We start from the raw sequence: 20,200 nt of genomic DNA, 5'->3' as shown, positions 1-20,200 counted from the left end.
CTGAGTTGAAGTTCACATTGTCAGCTTCAGAAAACCTTCCAAAGCATGTGATGAGCTTATTGGTCAAAGCGGTTGTAAACACAAAGTTGTACGGTAGTGTCCTGACATAAACTCAAACCTCAGCTTCTAGAAGGACGCGTCAGTCAGCAGAATGACTCTCTGCTGTACATTCTGTTCTGATTACAAAGTGCCGAGACAGACAGAACCAACATCATCACCTGTCAAATGGAAAATAAATGTTTTCCCAGGCACATTACATGATATGCCATTTAGCAGCCGCTTTTATCCAAACCGACTCGCAGTCATGCTTGCATACATTTTACGGACTGGTGGTCCTGGGAATCAAACCCACAATCCTGGCATTGCAAGCACCATGCTCTACCAATTGAGTTAGAAGACTACATGACCTCCCACTGGACACAGACGTCAATTCAACATCTATTCCAAGTTGGGTCAATACACACTATGTATACACACAAGGACACCACTTCAAATTAGTGGATTCGGCTATTTCAGCCACACCCGTTGCTTACAGGTCTATTCAACTTGAGCACAGAGCCATGCAATCTCCATAGACACACATTGGCAGTAGAATGGACTTACAGAAGAGCTCAGTGACTTTCAATGTGGCACTGTCATAGGGTGTCACCTTTCCAACAAGTCAGTTAGTCAAATTTCTGTCATGCTAGAGCTGCCCCGGTCAACTGTAAATGCTATTATTGCAAAATGGAAACATCTCGGAGCAACAATGACTCAGCCGCAAAGTGGTAGGCCACACAAGCTCACAGAACGCGACCGCAGAGTGCTGAAGCGCATACCACGTAAAAATTGTCTGTCCTCGGTAGCAATACTCACTACCGAGTTCCAAACTGCCTCTGAAAGCAACGTCAGCATGAGAATTGTTTGTCGGGAGCTTCATGAAATGGATTTCCATGGCTGAGCAGCGGGAATCTGGAATCTGGGTTTGGCGGATGCCAGGAGAACGCTACCTGCCCCAATGCATAGGGACAACTGTAAAGTTTGGTGGAGGAGGAATAATGATCTGGGGCTGTTTTTCATGGTTCAGGCCAAGCCTTTTAGTTCCAGTGAAGGGAAATCTTAACGCTACAGCATACAATGACATTCTATATACGAATATGTGCTTCCAACTTTGTGGCAACAGTTTGGGGAAGGCCCTTTCCTGTTTCAGTATGACAATGCCCCCATGCACAAAGCGAGGTCCATACAGTAATGGTTCATTGAAATCGGTGTGGAAGAACTTGACTGGCCTGTACAGAGTCCTGACCTCAACCCCATCAGCAACCACAGCTAATGAAGTCACTGAAACTCTTAACAAAGAGTTGCAGTCTGTTTTGGAATGGGTGGCCAGTAATAAACTGGTCCTAAACATCTCTAAAACTAACAGTATTGTATTTAGTACAAATCATTCCCTAAGCTTTAGACCTCAGCTGAATCTGGTAATGAATGATGTGGCTGTTGAACAAGTTGAGACTAAATTATTGGTGTTACCTGTAAACTGTCATGGTCAAAACATATACACTACCATTCAAAAGTTTGGAGTCACTTAGAAATGTCCTTGTTTTTGAAAGAAAAACACATTTTTTGTTCATTAAAATAACATCACATTGATCAGAAATACAGTGTAGACATTGTTAATGTTGTAAATGACTATTGCAGCTGGAAACAGCAGATTTTTAATGGAATATCTACATAGGAGTAAAGAGGCCCATTATCAGCAACCATCACTCCAGTGTTCCAATGGCACGTTGTGTTAGCTCATCCAAGTTTATCATTTTAAAAGGCTAATTGATCATTAGAACACCCTTTCGCAAATATATTAGCACAGCTGAAAACTGTTGTGCTGATTAAAGAGGCAATAAAACTGGCCTTCTTTAGACTAGTTGAGTATCTGGAGCATCAGCATTTGTGGGTTCGATTACAGGCTCAAAATGTCCAGAAACAAAGTACTTTCTTCTGAGAAATTAAAGCTATTCCATGCGAGAAATCTCGTACAACGCTGTGAACTTCTCCCTTCACAGAACATCGCAAACTGGCTCTAACCAGAATAGAAAGAGGAGTGGGAGGCCCCGGTACACAACTGCGCAAGAGGACAAGTACATTAGTGTCTGGTTTGAGAAACAGATGCCTAAACATCAACAGTGAAGAGGCGACTCCGAGATGCTGGCCTTCTAGGCAGAGTTCAAAGAAAATGCCACATCTCAGACTGGCCAATAAAAAGAAAAGATTTAGATGGGCAAATGAACACAGACACTGGACAGAGGAACTCTGCCTAGAAGGCCAGCATCCCAGAGTCGCCTCTTCACTGTTGGCATTGAAACTATCTAACATGATGTAGTCCATGACACCAAATTACTGTTTAGCTTGTGGTCCAGGGGTTAACATCCCTTATGTCTTCTATATACACCCATGATATTATTGGTCTTTGAATAGTGATGTAAAACATAGCCAGGCACGTTAAGAGCACCCTCTGGGTGCTTAGATTACATGCTACATGTCACAGAGCCCTAAGCTCTGAGCTCAGATCAACAGCATCAAATGTGAGCAGTATATTGTTGCACAGCAGTATGGTATCTCAATGACATGCTAAAATACATCAACAAGAAATTACCACAAAAATACCTTCTAAAATTTCTCCTCAACTAAATACCTTGTACAACCTGTCTTCAACCAAATACCTTTCAAAACCTCTCTGTAACCAAACGTCTTCTCCAACCAGAGAGAGACATCCAGGGCTGATTGGTTAACCTCACAGGGGCAGTGATGTACAGAACTGTGCAACATGGCTCCTTACATGAAGAGTCTGCTGCCCTGTGCTTCCACACCTCTAAGAGGATATGAATCAATGAATCGATTAGTTGTCTGTTAGGTGGTAATCAGGCATCCCTACTCTCCAAAGGGACACCCAATGATTCCTCCACAGCTTAACCCCAAACAGCCAACGAGATGCCAAATAACAGGAAGCCAGGGAATACGAGGCTCAGGCTGCATCTCATTCCACAGATAATTCCTCCCTTCTATACCACCTTAGTCACTCTCCTTGTCCAGATCTGATAGGAGCAGATAGGTGGAAGCAATATGGCGGAAACTAGGTATTGACACCTATTTAGTAATGTTGCATATGTGAATGTGAGTGAATGAAGGCAGATGGGAGGGAAATGAAAACATTTCTGGAATGAAAAGCAGCCTTGCTTAAATCTGTATCACTATTCTATAATGCCATCCATACCACAAGTGAAACACGTAGTAGGGAAATAAGAGGGAAAGAAGCTTGTTCTGAAAATGGCCATTCAAATTTAACAGAATGACTTCCTATAAGAAACAAATAAGCCTCAACAGAGCAGGAAAGGGTCATATATTACTTATGACATAATGCTTTAATCTTGTATTTTCATGTATGACTTGTTTCCTATACTTGATTGATTGTTTGGATTTGGACTGCAAAGTCACTTGCCCAAAGCATCCCACTGGGCACAGACATCAGTTCAATGTCTGGTTTTGATTGACATTTTGTTGAGTTTTCAACTAACGTGAATGAAATGTGAAATCAACAAAACAATTCACCATGTCATTGTATTTAGGTTAACAGTTGGGTGAAAATTAGACGAAATTAACTTTTGCAAATCCAATCCAGTTTTACACTTTAATTTAACGTCATCACATAGATGGGTTGAATTGACGTGGAAACAACATTGATTCAGCCATTCTTTTCCCTGTGGGACGGTGCTCGTTTGTAAATAAAAGGTTTTATCGAACAAAAATCATTGCTCAGAGTCCTTTGTGGATTCAAAACCATAGCAGTTTTTTAAACCAAACAATTCTATTTTTCACAGCACTGCCAGGATTTTCCTACTCCTACTGACATAGATCGGCCTTGGGTGAAGAACGGCTAGAATTGTTTTGCCGATGATAAATGTTCAAATTCCAAGAAAGGGTTTAACGTCTCTTTCTGTGAGTCACTGATTGGCAGCAGGTCATCTCTGTGTTTTCCAGGAAGCTTTACCATCGAGACAACTCTCTACACAACATTAACACACTTCAATGGTCATGCTATGTGAGTACAGGTGCATTTGGGCGAAAGAAAAGCATTGCACAGTACGAAGAAAAATTGCTATGTCAACACAAATAGTTGTTTCACATAGCAGGTTTAAGACCACTAAAGAAATATGGAACAGTTTGCTATTATTTATTATTATCAGGAGGATAGGATGAATCCGCTAAAGTAACCTCAATACAAACACACATCTCTACAATCTCAACAACAACCACCATCACCTGACCACCACTGTATTGATGCAAACACCTCAACCCAACCATGTCTCTGAGCTGGCTGAGGTTGCTGGCTGAGGTCATAATAAAAACTGATAACACAATAACAAACCCATATGTACACACTGAAATACACTAGGGCGAGGATTCAACGCAAGGTGCGTTATACAGCCAACAATGCAGCTTGTAAAAGGCATTTTCCTGCACGAAACGGCTGATGCCTGGAGCCGAAATGGGCACCACGGCAGATGTACCCAAACAGACCTATTTACTTATTATGGCACGGCATCAGTGAGATTCAAACCTATAATGTTATGTTCTCTATATATAGAATTAGTCCCCTGCGCCAACAGGATGGAGCTAGCATGCCATGTTTTTTTAATTCTCAAAGCTGTTCATTTTAGTCTATTCAAACAGACCCCATTTCAAAGGAAACAAGCACTATTTGTAAGAGCTTGTGACAATGAAGAGTTGCACTGTTAAGAGATTAATAGGCATTTCACAGTAACTTAATGGTAGCTGGTCATCGGGAAGTTAATGTTTAATTTTCATTATCTTACTGTCAGCTAGTTGCAAATAAGTTATTGATTAGTTTGCTTAATGTTGTCATCTGAAAATTCCAGTACCAGTACAGTAAATCACTGGAAGTTAATGTACATTTAACAATAACTTGCTGTTTGCCAGTTAGGTAACATTAAATTCCCAGCAACTTTTGGGGAATGGTGCAGGATAGTTCAATGGGCTTTGGAACATTCTTAACACACAAAAAAATATTGGTATTTCATTACTTTAACAGAATATTTCTTAAAGGTTCATACATGGTTAGATTTATGGCTCTATTAAATTAGATCCGCTTCAGCCAAAATCCGCATAGCGGTTGTTTTGACACTGTCAGAGGTGGAACTGCGTTAGATTGTAGAACTGGAAATGGACAAATGAGGTGATCAACCTTCAACATATCGATAAAACCACTTCAACGGGTACAACACTTCCACTAACGGTTGGCATAGAAACCATGCCCCAAATACTCTAATGAGCCCTGCCAGCATATTGCCCCCACCCTAGAAAATGTACGATAAAAATAGATTGTTAACACAAATACTTAAAGATACTGAACAGCCAATGCCATGTGAGTTCTTATGTGTAACTTTGACCATTTCGTACCCCAGGGAACAACACCGTTGCCAAACTATACTCTTATTTTTGAGAGTGTGTGAAAATATGTTATAGGTAATAAATATGTACCTGGTGGCACTGCAGAAATACTGACACACTCCCCACCTATAGGTGGCAAGTTCAAATCCACAGAGCATTCATGCACACTTTGTGTCCTTGAGAACTACTATTTTTACGTTGGTGTAATCAGATAGTCACACAATTATTGACTTGATATTGGGCAACTTTTAGCAAAGTGCAGAAATTTATTGTTGCCAATAAGTCTGTGGCCAATCTCCATCACACCCACAGATATGGTGGTGTCGCATGACATTTCAGGTTGCTGGCAACCAGGAGGTTGTGAGTTCATGTCCCAGGAGATGTTGAGTCCCAAGTGTGCTCACAGTACACCATTTTACAAGATTGTACAGCATGTCAAATTACAATAGCTTACCGGCTACGGAGTTGCCGCAAAAATACAGTAAATATAATTTACAAGAGTGTATTGTAATGAGAAAACAGCAGCATACTGTCATTTTACAGCAATACCACCTTCACGTTCTCGTATACAGTATATACTTGATTTTTCTCTTGTATTATCACTGACCTGGTGGTGCAGCAGGACATTCAAGAAGTTACCAACCAATAGGTTGCGAGCCAAAATCCGAAGTCAGGGAACAGTGCAGTTAACTGTAGGTTAGAGTAAAACAACAGTACCAAAGATTACAATAAGTATTTGTTACCGTAAAATGACTACAGTAGCATTATTGGTACTGTAAATCAATTATAGTAACAGTATTGGATACCGTAAAATACCGTACGGTAACATACTGCACCTTTTTTTCTTGCTGCCAGTAAGTTACCGTAAAAACAACAGGACATTTTTACAGTGTAGCATCCTGACTTAAACCCAAACCTCAGCTTCTAGAAGGATATGTCAGTCAGCAGGATGACTCTCTGCTGTACATTCTGTTCTGTCCAGAAACAACAATCAATCGGACAGAAACAACAATCATCACTTGTCAACTGGAAAAGATAACGGACCGGAATAAGGAAAAGTCCTATATACTTCTTTGGATAATGTGTAATTAACAGTTACAGTCCACTAATAATGAGCCCAAGCCAAAATACGATGATCCCTCCCTCTTCCTAGATAATCCCCAAGCCAAATCTCTGATTTAACCTTTTGTGTCCCAGTATTAGAATTCTGCTGCCTTTTATTACATGCTTCAATCTGCCGTATAAAGCATGTTATTTGACAAATATGATATGACGTTAGTCACATTCTGCATCAGCTTTACCGGCAGTAGGGTCCACTACTCCTCAATATCCATATGAGAAGAACGGATACACTGATGCATTTGACGTTTCCTCACTCATGCTGGTTTGAATACAGCCGTGCATTGTTGGGGTCAGTTCTGCTATGTTGGGATCAGTTCTGCATGACTTGTACTGTTCGCTCAACAATAAGCAAGTGCCTCCCGGGTGGCGCAGTGGTTAAGGGCGCTGTACTGCAGCTGTGCCATCAGAGTCCCTGGGTTCGAGCCCAGGCTCTGTCGTAACTGGCCGCGACCAGGAGGTCCGTGGGGCGACGCACAATTGGCCTAGCGTCGTCCGGGTTAGGGAGGGCTTGGTCGGTAGGGATGTCCTTGTCTCATCGCGCTCCAGTGCACGGTGTAGCCTCCGACACATTGGTGCGGCTGGCTTCCGGGTTGGATGCGCGCTGTGTTAAGAAGCAGTGCGGCTGGTTGGGTTGTGTATCGGAGGACGCATGACTTTCAACCTTCGTCTCTACTGAGCCCGTACGAGAGTTGTAGCGATGAGACAAGATAGGAGCTACTACAACAATTGGATACCACGAAATTGGGGAGAAAAAGGGGTAAAAATTCAAAAAAACTAAATAAAAAAAACAAACAATAAGCAAGTGTTTCGCACGCACACACACACACTTCCCAGACCACTAGTGTCACTAGCTCAGCATCAAAGAACCACTCTCTTCCTCAGTTCTGACAGACAACTGTAACACAGAGATGCGAGAGCACATTGCCCTGTTGACCTCTAGCAAAAACAAAACACAGCACACATCAACCAGACAACAATACAAGCAGTCTCTTAGCCACCAACAACAAATAGATAGTACATACAGAGATAAACAAGAGCAGAGTAAGATGTACAACAACAATAAGGTTTTACATAAGCCTTTTCTGTCTGTTTCAAAATGCTCTGTTAACAGTGCCACAAGCATCTCAGCGCTGCAGTACTGAAAATGTCCTAATACATCAATGTGCAGTCTTAGGGCAAAGATCATTCTTCCCAAAGGCTACACAATCTTAGATATAGTCGACCAGACCAGTGCTCCAGGCTGCTTCTGGCTGCAGTAGAGTCCCATGGTAGAGTGCAGTACGGTACCCCGGTCCTCCTCCTGTTTTAAACACAGCCTGCAGCAGTGTAACACAGCCCCCATGTGACCCCACACTCCAAAAAAATCAAAGGAGCTCTGCTCAGAAAACCAACACCCCCCCCCCCCCCCCAATACACATACATCCACACACTTTGACACCGATCGCACAGGCCCACACACACACACACACCAAAAAGGAGAGAAAAACACAGCAGACATAAGATATGGCATAAGGTATGGCATCCAGACCTGGAGTATTTGAACAGAGCCCATGCAGCAGACAGTCAGGGCACACACAGAGGATGAGGCAAGGGCAGATGTTGTTGGAGACACACATTGCTAGAGCCTTGCTCAATGATTTGGCAGGAAGAGAACAACAGCTGCCCACCACAGCCATTTGTTGTTAGGCGTGAGAGAGAGCGAGGCACACAGAGAGAGAGAGTTTGTGTATGCACACCCCAGCCAGTCACATGTCTCTTCTGATCACTGAGCAGATAATGGACTGAATAGTGGCCTGCAGCCTTACTAATCCTACCTACAGCAGCCCTAATGAGTGACACTAAATGGCTGCTGACATCACCTATAGAGTACAGGGTTTTTAATTGACATCATCTACAGTGCATTCGGAAAGTATTCAGTCCCCTTGACTTTTTCCAAATGTTGTTACGTAACAGCCTTATTCTAAAATGATTAAATCATTTTGATTTAAATCATGATTAAATCAACAAAAAAATCCTCAATCTACACACAATACCCCATAATGACAAAGCGAAAACAGGTTATTAGAAATTTTTGCAAATGTCTAAAAAAAACAAAAACAAAAATATCTTATTTACATAAGTATTCAGACCCTTTGCTATGAGACTCAAAATTGAGCTCAGGTGCATCCTGTTTCCATTGATCATCCTTGAGATGTTTCTACAACTTGACTGGAGTCCACCTGTGGTAAATTCAATTGATTTGACATGTTTTGGAAAGACACACACCTGCCTATATAAGGTCCCACAGTTGACAGTGCATGTCAGAGTAAAAATCAAGCCATGAGGTGGAAGGAATTGTCCGTAGAGCTCCGAGACAGGATTGTGTCGAGGCACAGATCTGGGGAAGTGTACCAAAAAATGTCTGCAGCATTGAAGGTCCCCAACAACACAGTGGCCTCCTTCAATCTTAAATAGAAGAGCCACCAAGACTCTTCTGAACCAAGACTCTTCCTAGAGCTGGATGCTGGTCTCTGGTGCGATGCAGTGCCTTAGACCACTGCGCCACCCAGGAGGCAGAAGATGGGGTTTTGATTGACATCACCTATAGAGCTGGTACAAATCTGTCATTCTGCCCCTGAACCCACTGTTTCTAGGCCGTCATTGAAAATAAGAATTTGTTCTTAACTGACTTGCCTAGTTAAATAAAGGTAAAATAAACAAATGTAATCCTTGATGAAAACCTGATCCAGAGTGCTCAGGACCCGGGGTGAAGGTTTACTTTCCAACAGGACAACAACCCTAAGCAGTGGGGCAGTGGAACAAGTCTATGAGTGGCCCAGCCAGAGCACAGACTTGAACCTGATCGAACATTTCTGGAGAAACCTGAAAACATCTGTGCAGCGATGCTCCCCATCCAAGCTGTCAGAGCTTGAGAGGATCTGCAAAGAAAGAGAGAAACTCCCCAAATACAGGTGTGCCAAGCTTGTAGCGTGATACCAAAGAAGACTCCAGGCTGTAATCACTACCAAAGTATTGAGTAAAGGTACTTACTTGTGTAAATGTGATATCAGTATTTTATTTTTAATACATTTGCAAACACTTCTGAACACCTGTTTTTGCTTCGTCATGATGGGTTATTAATTGACATTGTGTGGTTATTGTGTTATTGTGGTTATTGTGTGTAGATTGATGAGGGGGGAAAACGATTTCATCCATTTTAGAATAAGGCTGTAATGTAACAAAATGTGGAAAAAGTGACGGGGTCTAAATACTGAATCCGAAAGCACTGTACACAGGATAGGGTTTTCAACTGACATCACCTATATAGGATGGGGTTTAACTGACATCACCTACAGAGGATGGGGTTTAACTGACATAACATGTATAGGACGTGGGTTTTAACTGACATCCCCTATAGAGGATGGGGTTTAACTGACATCACCTACAGAGGATGGGGTTTAACTGACATAACATATATAGGACGTGGGTTTTAACTGACATCACCTACAGAGGATGGGGTTTTAACTGACATCACCTATATAGGATGGGGTTTAACTGACATCACCTACAGAGGATGGGGTTTTAACTGACATCACCTATATAGGATGGGGTTTAACTGACATCACCTACAGAGAATGGGGTTTTAACTGACATAACATATATAGGACGTGGGTTTTAACTGACATCACCTATATAGGATGGGATTTAACTGACATCACCTATATAGGATGGGGTTTAATTGACATCACTTATAGAGGACGGGGTTTTAACTTACATCAAATATAGAGGATGGGGTTTTAATTGACACCTATACTGGATAGGGGGTTTAACTGACATCCCCTATGTAGGATGTGGGCTTTAACTGACATCACCTATATAGGATGGGGTTTAACTGACATCACCTATAGAGGATGGGAATTTAACTGAGATCACTTATAGAGGATGGGGTTTTAACTGACATCACCTATAGAGGATGGTGTTTTAACTGACATCACCTATAGAGGATGGTGTTTTAACTGACATCACCTATAGAGGATGGTGTTTTAACTGACATCACCTATAGAGGATGGGGTATTAATTGACATCAACAGAGGATGGGGTATTAATTGACATCACTTATAGCGGATGGGGTTTTAATTGACATCACTTATAGCGGGCGGGGTTTTAATTGACCTCACTTATAGCGGACTGGGGTTTAATTGACATCACCTGTAGAGGATGTGTCACGCCCTGACCATAGTTTGCTTTGTATGTTTATATGTTTTGTTTGGTCAGGGTGTGATCTGAGTGGGCATTCTATGTTGTATGTCTAGTTTGTCTGTTTCTGTGTTTGGCCTGATATGGTTCTCAATCAGAGGCAGGTGTTAGTCATTGTCTCTGATTGGGAACCATATTTAAGTAGCCTGTTTTGTCATTGTGGGTTGTGGGTGATTGTCTATGTTATGTTGCTTGTTAGCACAGTGTTTTGATTAGCGTCACGGTTGTCACTTTGTTGTTTTGGAGTGTTCAGTTTTTCCATTAAAATGACGAACACTTACCACGCCGCATCTTGGTCCGATCTTTACTCCTCTTCAGACGAAGAGGAGGAAATCTGCCGTGACAGGGTGGGGTTTTAATTGACATCACCTATAGAGGATGGGAATTTAACTGACATCACTTATGGAGGACAGGGGTTTTAATTGACATCACCTATAGAGGATGGGAATTTAACTGACATCACTTATGGAGGACAGGGGTTTTAATTGACATCACCTATAGAGGATGGGGATTTAACTGGCATCACCTATAGAGGATGGGGATTTAACTGGCATCACCTACAGAGGACGTGGTTTTAAATTACATTTATAAAGGATGGAGTTTTTAATTGACATCGATACAGGTTGGGGTTTTTAATTGACATCTGTACAGTATGGAATTTTTAATTGGCATAACGTATACAGGATGGGTTTTTAATTGACAACGTATACAGGATGGAGTTTTTAGTTGACATAATGTATACAGGATGGGTTTTTTATTGACAACGTATACAGGATGGGTTTTTAATTGACATCACTTAGAGGATGTGGGTTTTAACTGACATCAACAGGATGGGGTTTTAATTGACATTACCTACAGAGGATGTGGGTGTCACGATCGTCGAAATAACATTCGGACCAAGGTGCAGCGTGATATGGGTTCCAAATCTTTTTTTTTGTGAAACGCACAACACAATAAAAAGCAAACGATACGTGAAGCAATGGAGTGCTCACAGGCAACTACACATAAACAAGATCCCACAAAACACAGTGGGGAAATGGCTGCCTAAATATGATCCCCAATCAGAGACAACGATAAACAGCTGCCTCTGATTGGGAACCATACCAGGCCAACATATAAACAAAACAACCTAGATTACCTACCCTAGTCACACCACGACCTAACCAAAATAGAGAATAAAAAGTCTCTCTATGGTCTGGGTGTGTGTCACGTTCTGACCTTAGTTCCTTTTTTATGTCTTTATTTTAGTTGGTCAGGGCGTGAGTTGCGGTGGGCATTCTATGTCGTTTTTCTATGTTTTGTTCTGTTATATTTCTATGTGTTTGGCCTAGTATGGTTCTCAATCAGAGGCAGGGGTCAGTCGTTGTCTCTGATTGGGAGCCATATTTAGGTAGCCTGTTTTCTATTGTGCTTTGTGGGTGGTTGTATCCTGTGTTAGTGTTTTCACCATACGGGACTGTTTCGGTTGTTTGTTAGTACTTTTGTTATTTTATTTTGTTCAGTGTTCTGTTGATTTATTAAATATATCATTATGGACAGTTACCATGCTGCACATTGGTCTGATCCTTGCTGCTCCTCTGAAGAAGAGGAATTCCGTTACAGCATGACAGTGGGTTTTAACTGACATCACCTGTAGAGGATGGGGATTTAACTGACATCACCTATAGAGGATGGGGATTTAACTGACATCACCTATAGAGGATGGGGATTTAACTGACATCACCTATAGAGGATGGGGATTTAACTGACATCACCTATAGAGGATGGGGATTTAACTGACATCACCTACAGAGGATGGAGTTTTAAATGACATTTATAAAGGATGGAGTTTTTAATTGACATCGATACAGGTTGGGGTTTTTAATTGACATCTGTACAGTATGGAATTTTTCATTGACATAACATATACAGGATGGGTTTTTAATTGACATAACATATACAGGATGTTGTTTTTAATTGACATAACGTATACAGGATGGAAGCCAGCCGCACCAATGTGTCGGAGGAAACACCGTACACCTAGCGACCTGGTCAGCGTGCACTGCGCCCGGCCCGCCACAGGAGTCGCTAGTGCGCGATGAGACAAGGACTGGCTAAACCCTCCCTAACCCGGACGACGATTGGCCAATTGTACGTCGCCTCCCGGTCGCAGCCGGCTGCGACAGAGCCTGGACGCGAACCCAGAGTCTCTGGTGCGATGCAGTGCCTTAGACCACTGCGCCAACCAGGAGGCAGAAGATGGGGTTTTGATTGACATCACCTATAGAGGATGGGGTTTTAATTGACATCACCTATAGAGGATGGGGTTTTGAAATCTATACAGAATGCAGTTTTTAATTGACATAACGTATACAGGATGGGTTGTTAAATTGACATCTATACTGGATAGGAGTTTTAAATAACATCACCCATATAGGATGTGGGTTTTAACTGACATCCCCTATATAGGATGTTGGTTTTAATTAACATCACCTATAGAGGAAGTGTTTTTTAACTGACCACTTACAGAGGACAGGGTTTTAATTACATCACCTAAAGAGGACGGGGTTTTAATTACATCACCTAAAGAGGACGGGGTTTTAGTTGACATCACCTATAGAGGATGAGGTATTAATTGACATCAGTTATAGCGGATGGGGTATTAATTGACATCAGTTATAGCGGATGGGGTTTTAATTTACATCAGTTATAGCGGATGGGGTTTTAATTGACATCTGTCACGACTTCCGCCGAAGTCGGTCACCCTCCTTGTTCAGGCAACGTTCGGTGGTCGACGTCCCCGGTCTTCTAGCCATCGCCGGTCCACCTTTCATTTTCCATTTGTTTTGTCTTGTTTTCCCGCACACCTGGTTCACATCCCCTCATCAGACTAAATGTATATTACCCTCTATTTCCCCCATGTCTGTGTGTGGAATTGTTCATTGTGTAGGGTGTTACGCTACAGGCTGGCTTGTGCTAGGTTTTGTTTCAAACCTATGTTTGTTTGTTTTGTTTAATCCGGTTCATGTTACCGTGGTTGTGCTTTGTGCTGCCTTGCCTGTGGGCCAGGGTGTACATTAAACTTCTCGTGTTATCACGCATCTCTGCTCTCCTGCGCCTGACTTCCCGGAAACCAGTCACTCAGCCCGTTACAACATCACCTGTGCTTAACTCTACTGCATATTTTCCATAATACTGTGCAACCTATGGCAACACTAATACAGTCTTTAACAAATGTACAGTATTTGGACAGTGAAGCTAGAATTTGTATTTTGTCTCTATTCTCCAGCATATGGGATTTGAGATCAATAAGCAATACGACTCAATAGCACAGAATCACCTTTTGTTTGAGGGTATTTTCATACATAGGTTTTATTATACAGACATAAAAGTAATTTTCTTTCAAAGTGAGCAGGTTAGAATTTTCTCAATGCTGCAATGGTTAAGAAAATGAATGAGTGGATCATTAATAATGACAAGTATGAAAGTTAAGCTACAACAACAGATCATCGTAAGCAAAAACAGGGAAGATGAGCATTTTTGTGGGAGTATCATCTTTGTCTCTCTGTAACGTTGTCACACAAATCATTGACCAGAATCCTTGATGGATTCAAGGCCTTAGCAGTTTACAGAGCTTGCATGGCTCTTCCTAATTCTACTGATATGGATCCCATACTATTGGCATTGGGTGGAGAACGGCTATAATTGTTTCGCCTATGATAAATGTTCGTATTCCAAGAAAGTGTGTACCATCTGGGCAAAAACTGGTTGAATCAACGTTGTTTCCACGTCATTTCAATCAAAAATATCCATGTGATGATGTTGAATTAACGTGGAAAACTGTTTGGATTTGCAAGAAGACATCAATGGAAGGGCATTTCATATTTTTTCACCCAACTTTTCAAAACTAAATCAAAACTAGACGTTGAACTGACGTCTGTGCCCAGTGAGTAATGTCTTGTTCTTTGATTCACTGATTGACAGGAGGTCATCTCTGTGTGTTTTCCAGGAAGCTTACCATTGTTACCACTCTCTACACAGCTATGAAACACTTCAATGGTCATTACTGGCAATCCCTCAGCTAGACACACTGCTACAGGTTATGAATGTGGGCACATTTGGGCTGAGGATTAGCACTGCAGTACAAAACAAAAAAAGGTATATTTCAACACAAAGGGTGTCTTCATGTAACAGGTTTCAGACCACTATAGAAATATGGAACAGTTTGCCATTCTTTATTATTATCAGAAGGATATGATGAATCCTCTAAAGTAACCTCAATACACACACACACACCTCTCTACAATCACTCCTTGACAACAACCACCATCACCATCGCCTGACCACCACTGCATTGATCCAAACACCTCAACCCAACCATGTCTCTGAAGTGGCTGAGGTTACTGGCTGAGGTCATAATAACAACACAATAACAAACCCATATGTACACATTGAAATACACTATCGGGATGTTACAATGTAATGTGTGTTATAGCGCCGCACGTTATGGTAAATGATGCGCATGCATGCCCAACTTAAATGACCTTAAATAATTGTTTATATAGTGCGCTGTACTATAACATGCTTTGCATTAACTCTGGACTAAGGGAGATTCCATGCCAGGATTGCCCCAAAATATTTTTGGAATCTAAGATTGTTCTTGCAATTCTCACATATAAACTTCGTTGGGAGAAAGTATGTTTGACATGCTTTTTACATTTGTATCACACCTTTAAAAAAAATTCACGATGAAAGTTTTAAGACCTTTTTAGACCTAAACATGTCTCCTGTAAGACCCTATGATCTGTGGTACCGCACAGGACACAGACGACATCTTGGTATCATTACACTCCTCAAAGTGTGAGCTAACATACGAAGTATGTCTAGATTCTGAATAAAAAAAATAAAAAATACGAACATCTCAAGAACAACGTTTTAATTTTGTTAATTTTAAACAGATAAATATTTAAAATGTTGAATAAATTAATAAAATTGTATTTCAGAATCTAGACATACTCCATAAGTTAGAGCACACTATAGGTAGTATAATGATACCAACATGTTGTCTGTATCATGTATGGTACCACGGACCATAGGGTCTAAAATGCCCGCTAACATCATGATTTTCAGAAAGATGGTTTGAGATACACATGTAAAAAAAGCATGTTAAACATCCTTTCTCACAATTACTTTTCTTTGTGAGAATTGCCAGAACAATCTAAAATACCAAAATTATTTCGGACTATCCTGGCGTGGAATCGCCCCTAAGAGATCTGAGAAGTTCAAAGGGTTCATTATGCAAATGTTCCAACAGAATACAGAGAGAAAATACACTAAAGCCCTGTTAATACCTGGTTCTAACATCTGTCCTTTGTCCTGATCTTGTCCACATTCTGATTGTGCCCTCATTTTTAGACTGGTGTATACAATTAAACAAAACATTGTGATCTGTGAATTAATCAGTCTGCTGAAGAGGGCTATCTTGTTGCAAGTATGCATTGTGGGAGCGAGGAAGCGTCAGATGGATGTAATTTCAATGAAGTGCGCCCCCTTCTTATCTCAGGCAACGTCATTCCCATGGTATCGGGGTCTACATTATGAGCATAGCGCACGCTCATCTTGACTTCTCAGCTTGAGCGGATTCTAACAGGGCTCAAACATGAACTAAATGCTCAACCCACAAAAATGCTCAAATGGAGTCATATTATAGCAGCCAATTAAGATAATCCATAAAGACAACACTACCATGTTGAAAGCATAAACCTTTGCAGAGTCCTCCAACTTCTCCGCAACTTGCTAACCCCCACCACAATGTTTCGCCAGATTATACTAACATAATGTCACTTTGACAGTGCAAGAACGTTCAAACTTTGTCAGAAAAGCAGAGCGACAAATAGGTACTGAAAACAGTCTCAAAGCAAAAATGTTAGTTTACTGTAGAAACTGAACACGGTTGGGTTACAACCAGACCCCAAAACCAATAGAGGCTGCTGAGGGGAGGACGGCTCATAGTAATGGCTGGAATGGAGTCAATGGAAGGGTATCAACCGCATGGAAACCAGGTTTTAATACCACTCCATTGACTCCATTCCAGACATTACTGTGAGCCGTCCTCCCCTCAGCAGCCTCAACTGCCCATAACAAAGTGAAGCGCTTGTGTTAGAGCTGAAGATGGAACTTTTCTTTAGCACGGCCCCACCTACCTCAGGAAGAACAGTCAGGTCCTACCAGTAGATGACTTGGATCCACCACCTTCCACACATGGCCTCTGATTGAGAGACTCAAATCCACCTAAGGCGCCTGGCCTGCTCCTACTCATACCCATTCACTGGAAACACCAGCATACTGCTCCAGTACTGTGTATCTTCTCTGGTCTTTTCTGTGGCTGACCCACTTCTATTGTACCTCGCTCTGTCCCCTCTCTCTCTCTCTCTCGTCGTAAAGAGCAGCAGCTCACTCCCGCTAGACCGCTGATTGTTTGTCTAAATGGCAAGTAGACTTCCTCCTATTCTTTCCCAACTTAGTTTTCCTGCCTCTACCTGACTGTTTCCCTTGGCCGGACTAAAAATAGGGCCAACACAAGGTAAAGTGGAGAAGAGGAGGGCAGGAAATGTGTCACAATACCTTTAAGAGGAGGGGGTTGTTGTTGTTCTCTCTTTCACCAAATCAATCTCTCTCTCAAGGATTGCGGTCACTCCACCAAAGACACTAATTTAAACCAAGTGAAAATATCCAGAGATACATCAGACAACTAACCCTGGTTAACAGATGTCTGCTTTCACTCAAAGCGACGGGACTGTAACTATTTGGCCCTCAGCTATAGAAGACCAATCAATTCCCCTTCTCTGGAGCAGCAAAGACAGAGGCAGCATGTACCAGACACTTAGGGAGCCCGTCCGTGTTCAGTCAACTTCAGTGTATGTGTGTGTGTGGGCATGCTGCAAAACCAGCCCCCTCTGATGCTGCACACATCATTTTGTCTTCTCCAGAGTCTAAAAACTAAAAACTAAACAAAAACAATGACTGCACATCCTGTCGCTTGGGCGTGCAAGTAACAAGCAACAATGGACCATGGGCTTCTACAGAACATCCCCGCCCATTAACACTGCATTACCACTTCTCAGGAGAAGTCTTCCTTTCAATGTCTGCTCTCATGTGAAGATGTTACTCTTACTCCACTGATACTGGTGACATATGGTGTGCAGCCTTTTGAGGTAAAGAAACAATATTGAGGCAATGTGTGACTTTTCCACACTAGCATCCATTCATATATAGAGAAAAAAAAGATGTTGGTAGCAGTTTCAACTCTACTCCAAGAAGATAATTACTAATGATTCTAATGATGACTAATTACTAATGATTCAGGTCTTTGCCCTCCCATGCAGTCAGTCTGGTCCAACAGAATATCATTCCTTAAATCAAAAAAGTCGCGACATTGTCTATATGACAAGTAGATTTGTCTCAGTTTTGGATTTGCGCAACACTTATTGTGAATGGTATGTTGACATTTTCAAAAATGTTTCCAACAACAATGTTGTCATCTGTCCTCCCTTTCCCATCTCATTCTGTATCAGTATAAGTTCTTCTTGTTTTGGAAAGCATTGTGGTACTGTAGGTCCCACTGTTTTGTCACGGAGTTCACTCCATCTATTATGTAAGATCTTTGACTTACAAGGGTATGATTCATGCATGCAAGTCTTCATTCTGTATTTGGTCCTCTTGTCAATAGAAGTCAATGTTTCAAACTCGCTCAATTTCAGAGCGTTTCACAAACAAACAGAAAACAAAACAATTGTGTGCTTCCAGCAACGGGGAGTTTGCTTACTGATCCAGAACGATTGTCTCAGATAGAGGAGGTGGACGACATACAGTAGAATATGTTGCATTGTGGGAAATCTGGTTATTCCACATGAGTTGTTGTGAGCAGTTACCTGTAAACAGAGGCGCTTACACATGGGCCGCTGGGGTCTGTGGTGGGGCATCAGGACATGGGGGGGGGCACAGCCAATGGACCCTCTGATGGTTGCTAAGTGCTTTCTGCTGTTGCACCGCCGTCATACGTCTGTTATTAAGGGAAGCGGTGGTGGTAGGGGGCAGTGGGTGGGATATTTCTCCCTTTCTCCTCCTATCAAATTGTGGCAGAACTGGAACGTGCACAAACATACTCCTAGAAAAGGGATTCTCAACCCGGGGGCCCGGACTCTAGAGGGCGTCAATTCATTTCCAAGTGGTATTCATGGACAAGCAGGGAAGAAAACTGAAATAAAAAACATTTGTGGAAGAGCCCTGTCTGACGGGACAATTACACATAAAACGATAAATAGAAAGTAAAAATAGTATATAGGTCAGAGGTCAGTTAAACTGGACATCAGCAAGTACAAAGAGACAGTGTGCAAAGCCACAACTTCAAGCTACCTGTCTACTAAGCATTAACATTCTTATTCCTTCTAAGCATGTTCTTAATACTGTCCAGGAAGTATAGTACTACTCACACATCCTTTAACCCCAGCCTTCCAGAGTAACAGACCACTCCCCTAACCGCCTCAAAATGTACTACCTACACTGCTCCCAACTGGCCTCTTCTGCCCAAAACAGATCCCTCGCCATCACAAACCTGTCTTTCACATGGCCATTCTCCCCCTCTATCATACTCTCTTTCGGCACAGTCAGTGAAACACAGACACCCCTTTAAGTGTGGAGCAAGTGAGCGCTGTCAATCCACCCACACACACACAGCAGTGACGTGCACGCCAAAAAAGTATTATATACATTTTTAAAAATATGTTGTTATCCAATGTTTTTCCACAATGATCCTGGTGTTTTTTATGCTCAAAGTCAAAAAATGTGCTAAAACTGCATCAAAACATCAGGAAAGGCAGCAGGGGTGCACGCCTTCCTCCCCATCCACAAGAGTTTGACACTTTCTATGATCGGTTTGATAACCCAGAGGTTCACCTTGAAGGACAGACGAATAGACAACTTTACACTTAAAGCTAGGCCTAAATACATTTTCCTTTTATAGGTTGGGGGGGAGGGGGTGAACATGAGACTAGACAACATGAGAACAGCCAAAATCCTCATGAACATGGGAATAGGGTCAATAGACAACATCCCTCTGATGCATTTGATTTATCAAGCTCGAATGTTGTTTTCATGAGTCACTTTTTTAAATGTTAGGAACTTCATTTTTCAGTCATTTTGATTGTAACTTTGGATGCTACATTGGTCAATAGCTGAGCGTCATTTTGTCGGGTGCTATGAAATATGCCGCCATATGGCTACATTGGTATTTGCATTTAGGGGAAATGATTTGTAAATTTAGGTTAATGTCACTCTGGTTGTTGGAGCCATCTGTTGCATGGTGAACTGGGGATTCATCAAGGTATATTTGTAAGTAAACCTGTCTTTGATAATAGTCAGT

The 20,200-nt window shown here is 41.8% G+C and overlaps 1 protein-coding gene across 8 annotated transcripts in view; it reads right to left on the bottom strand.

Moving 5' to 3' along the window:
* rasgrp3 (RAS guanyl releasing protein 3 (calcium and DAG-regulated)) overlaps nucleotides 1-20,200 on the bottom strand; it is a 54,495-nt gene that overhangs the window by 22,414 nt on the left and 11,881 nt on the right. For 2 of the 8 annotated variants that reach the window (XM_021610297.3, XM_090239302.1), the window contains exons 1-2: nucleotides 16,983-17,263; nucleotides 6,050-6,132 (exon numbers count right to left, since the gene is read on the bottom strand). The exons of 2 other annotated variants lie outside the window; for them this stretch is intronic. The gene's annotated coding sequence lies outside the window, so the exon portion shown is untranslated. Of the gene's footprint in view, nucleotides 1-6,049; nucleotides 6,133-16,982; nucleotides 17,338-20,200 lie in introns of those variants that run through there. 4 more of the 8 variants (XM_021610306.3, XM_090239291.1, XM_021610323.3 and 1 more) reach the window with 2 other exon arrangements.

The sequence above is a fragment of the Oncorhynchus mykiss genome, chromosome 1 (assembly GCF_057628025.1).
Source record: "Oncorhynchus mykiss isolate SJ-2025 chromosome 1, ASM5762802v1, whole genome shotgun sequence".
Lineage (NCBI taxonomy): Eukaryota > Metazoa > Chordata > Actinopteri > Salmoniformes > Salmonidae > Oncorhynchus > Oncorhynchus mykiss.
Note: the sequence above shows the minus strand (reverse complement) of the source record. Positions and strands in the feature narration are given on the sequence as shown.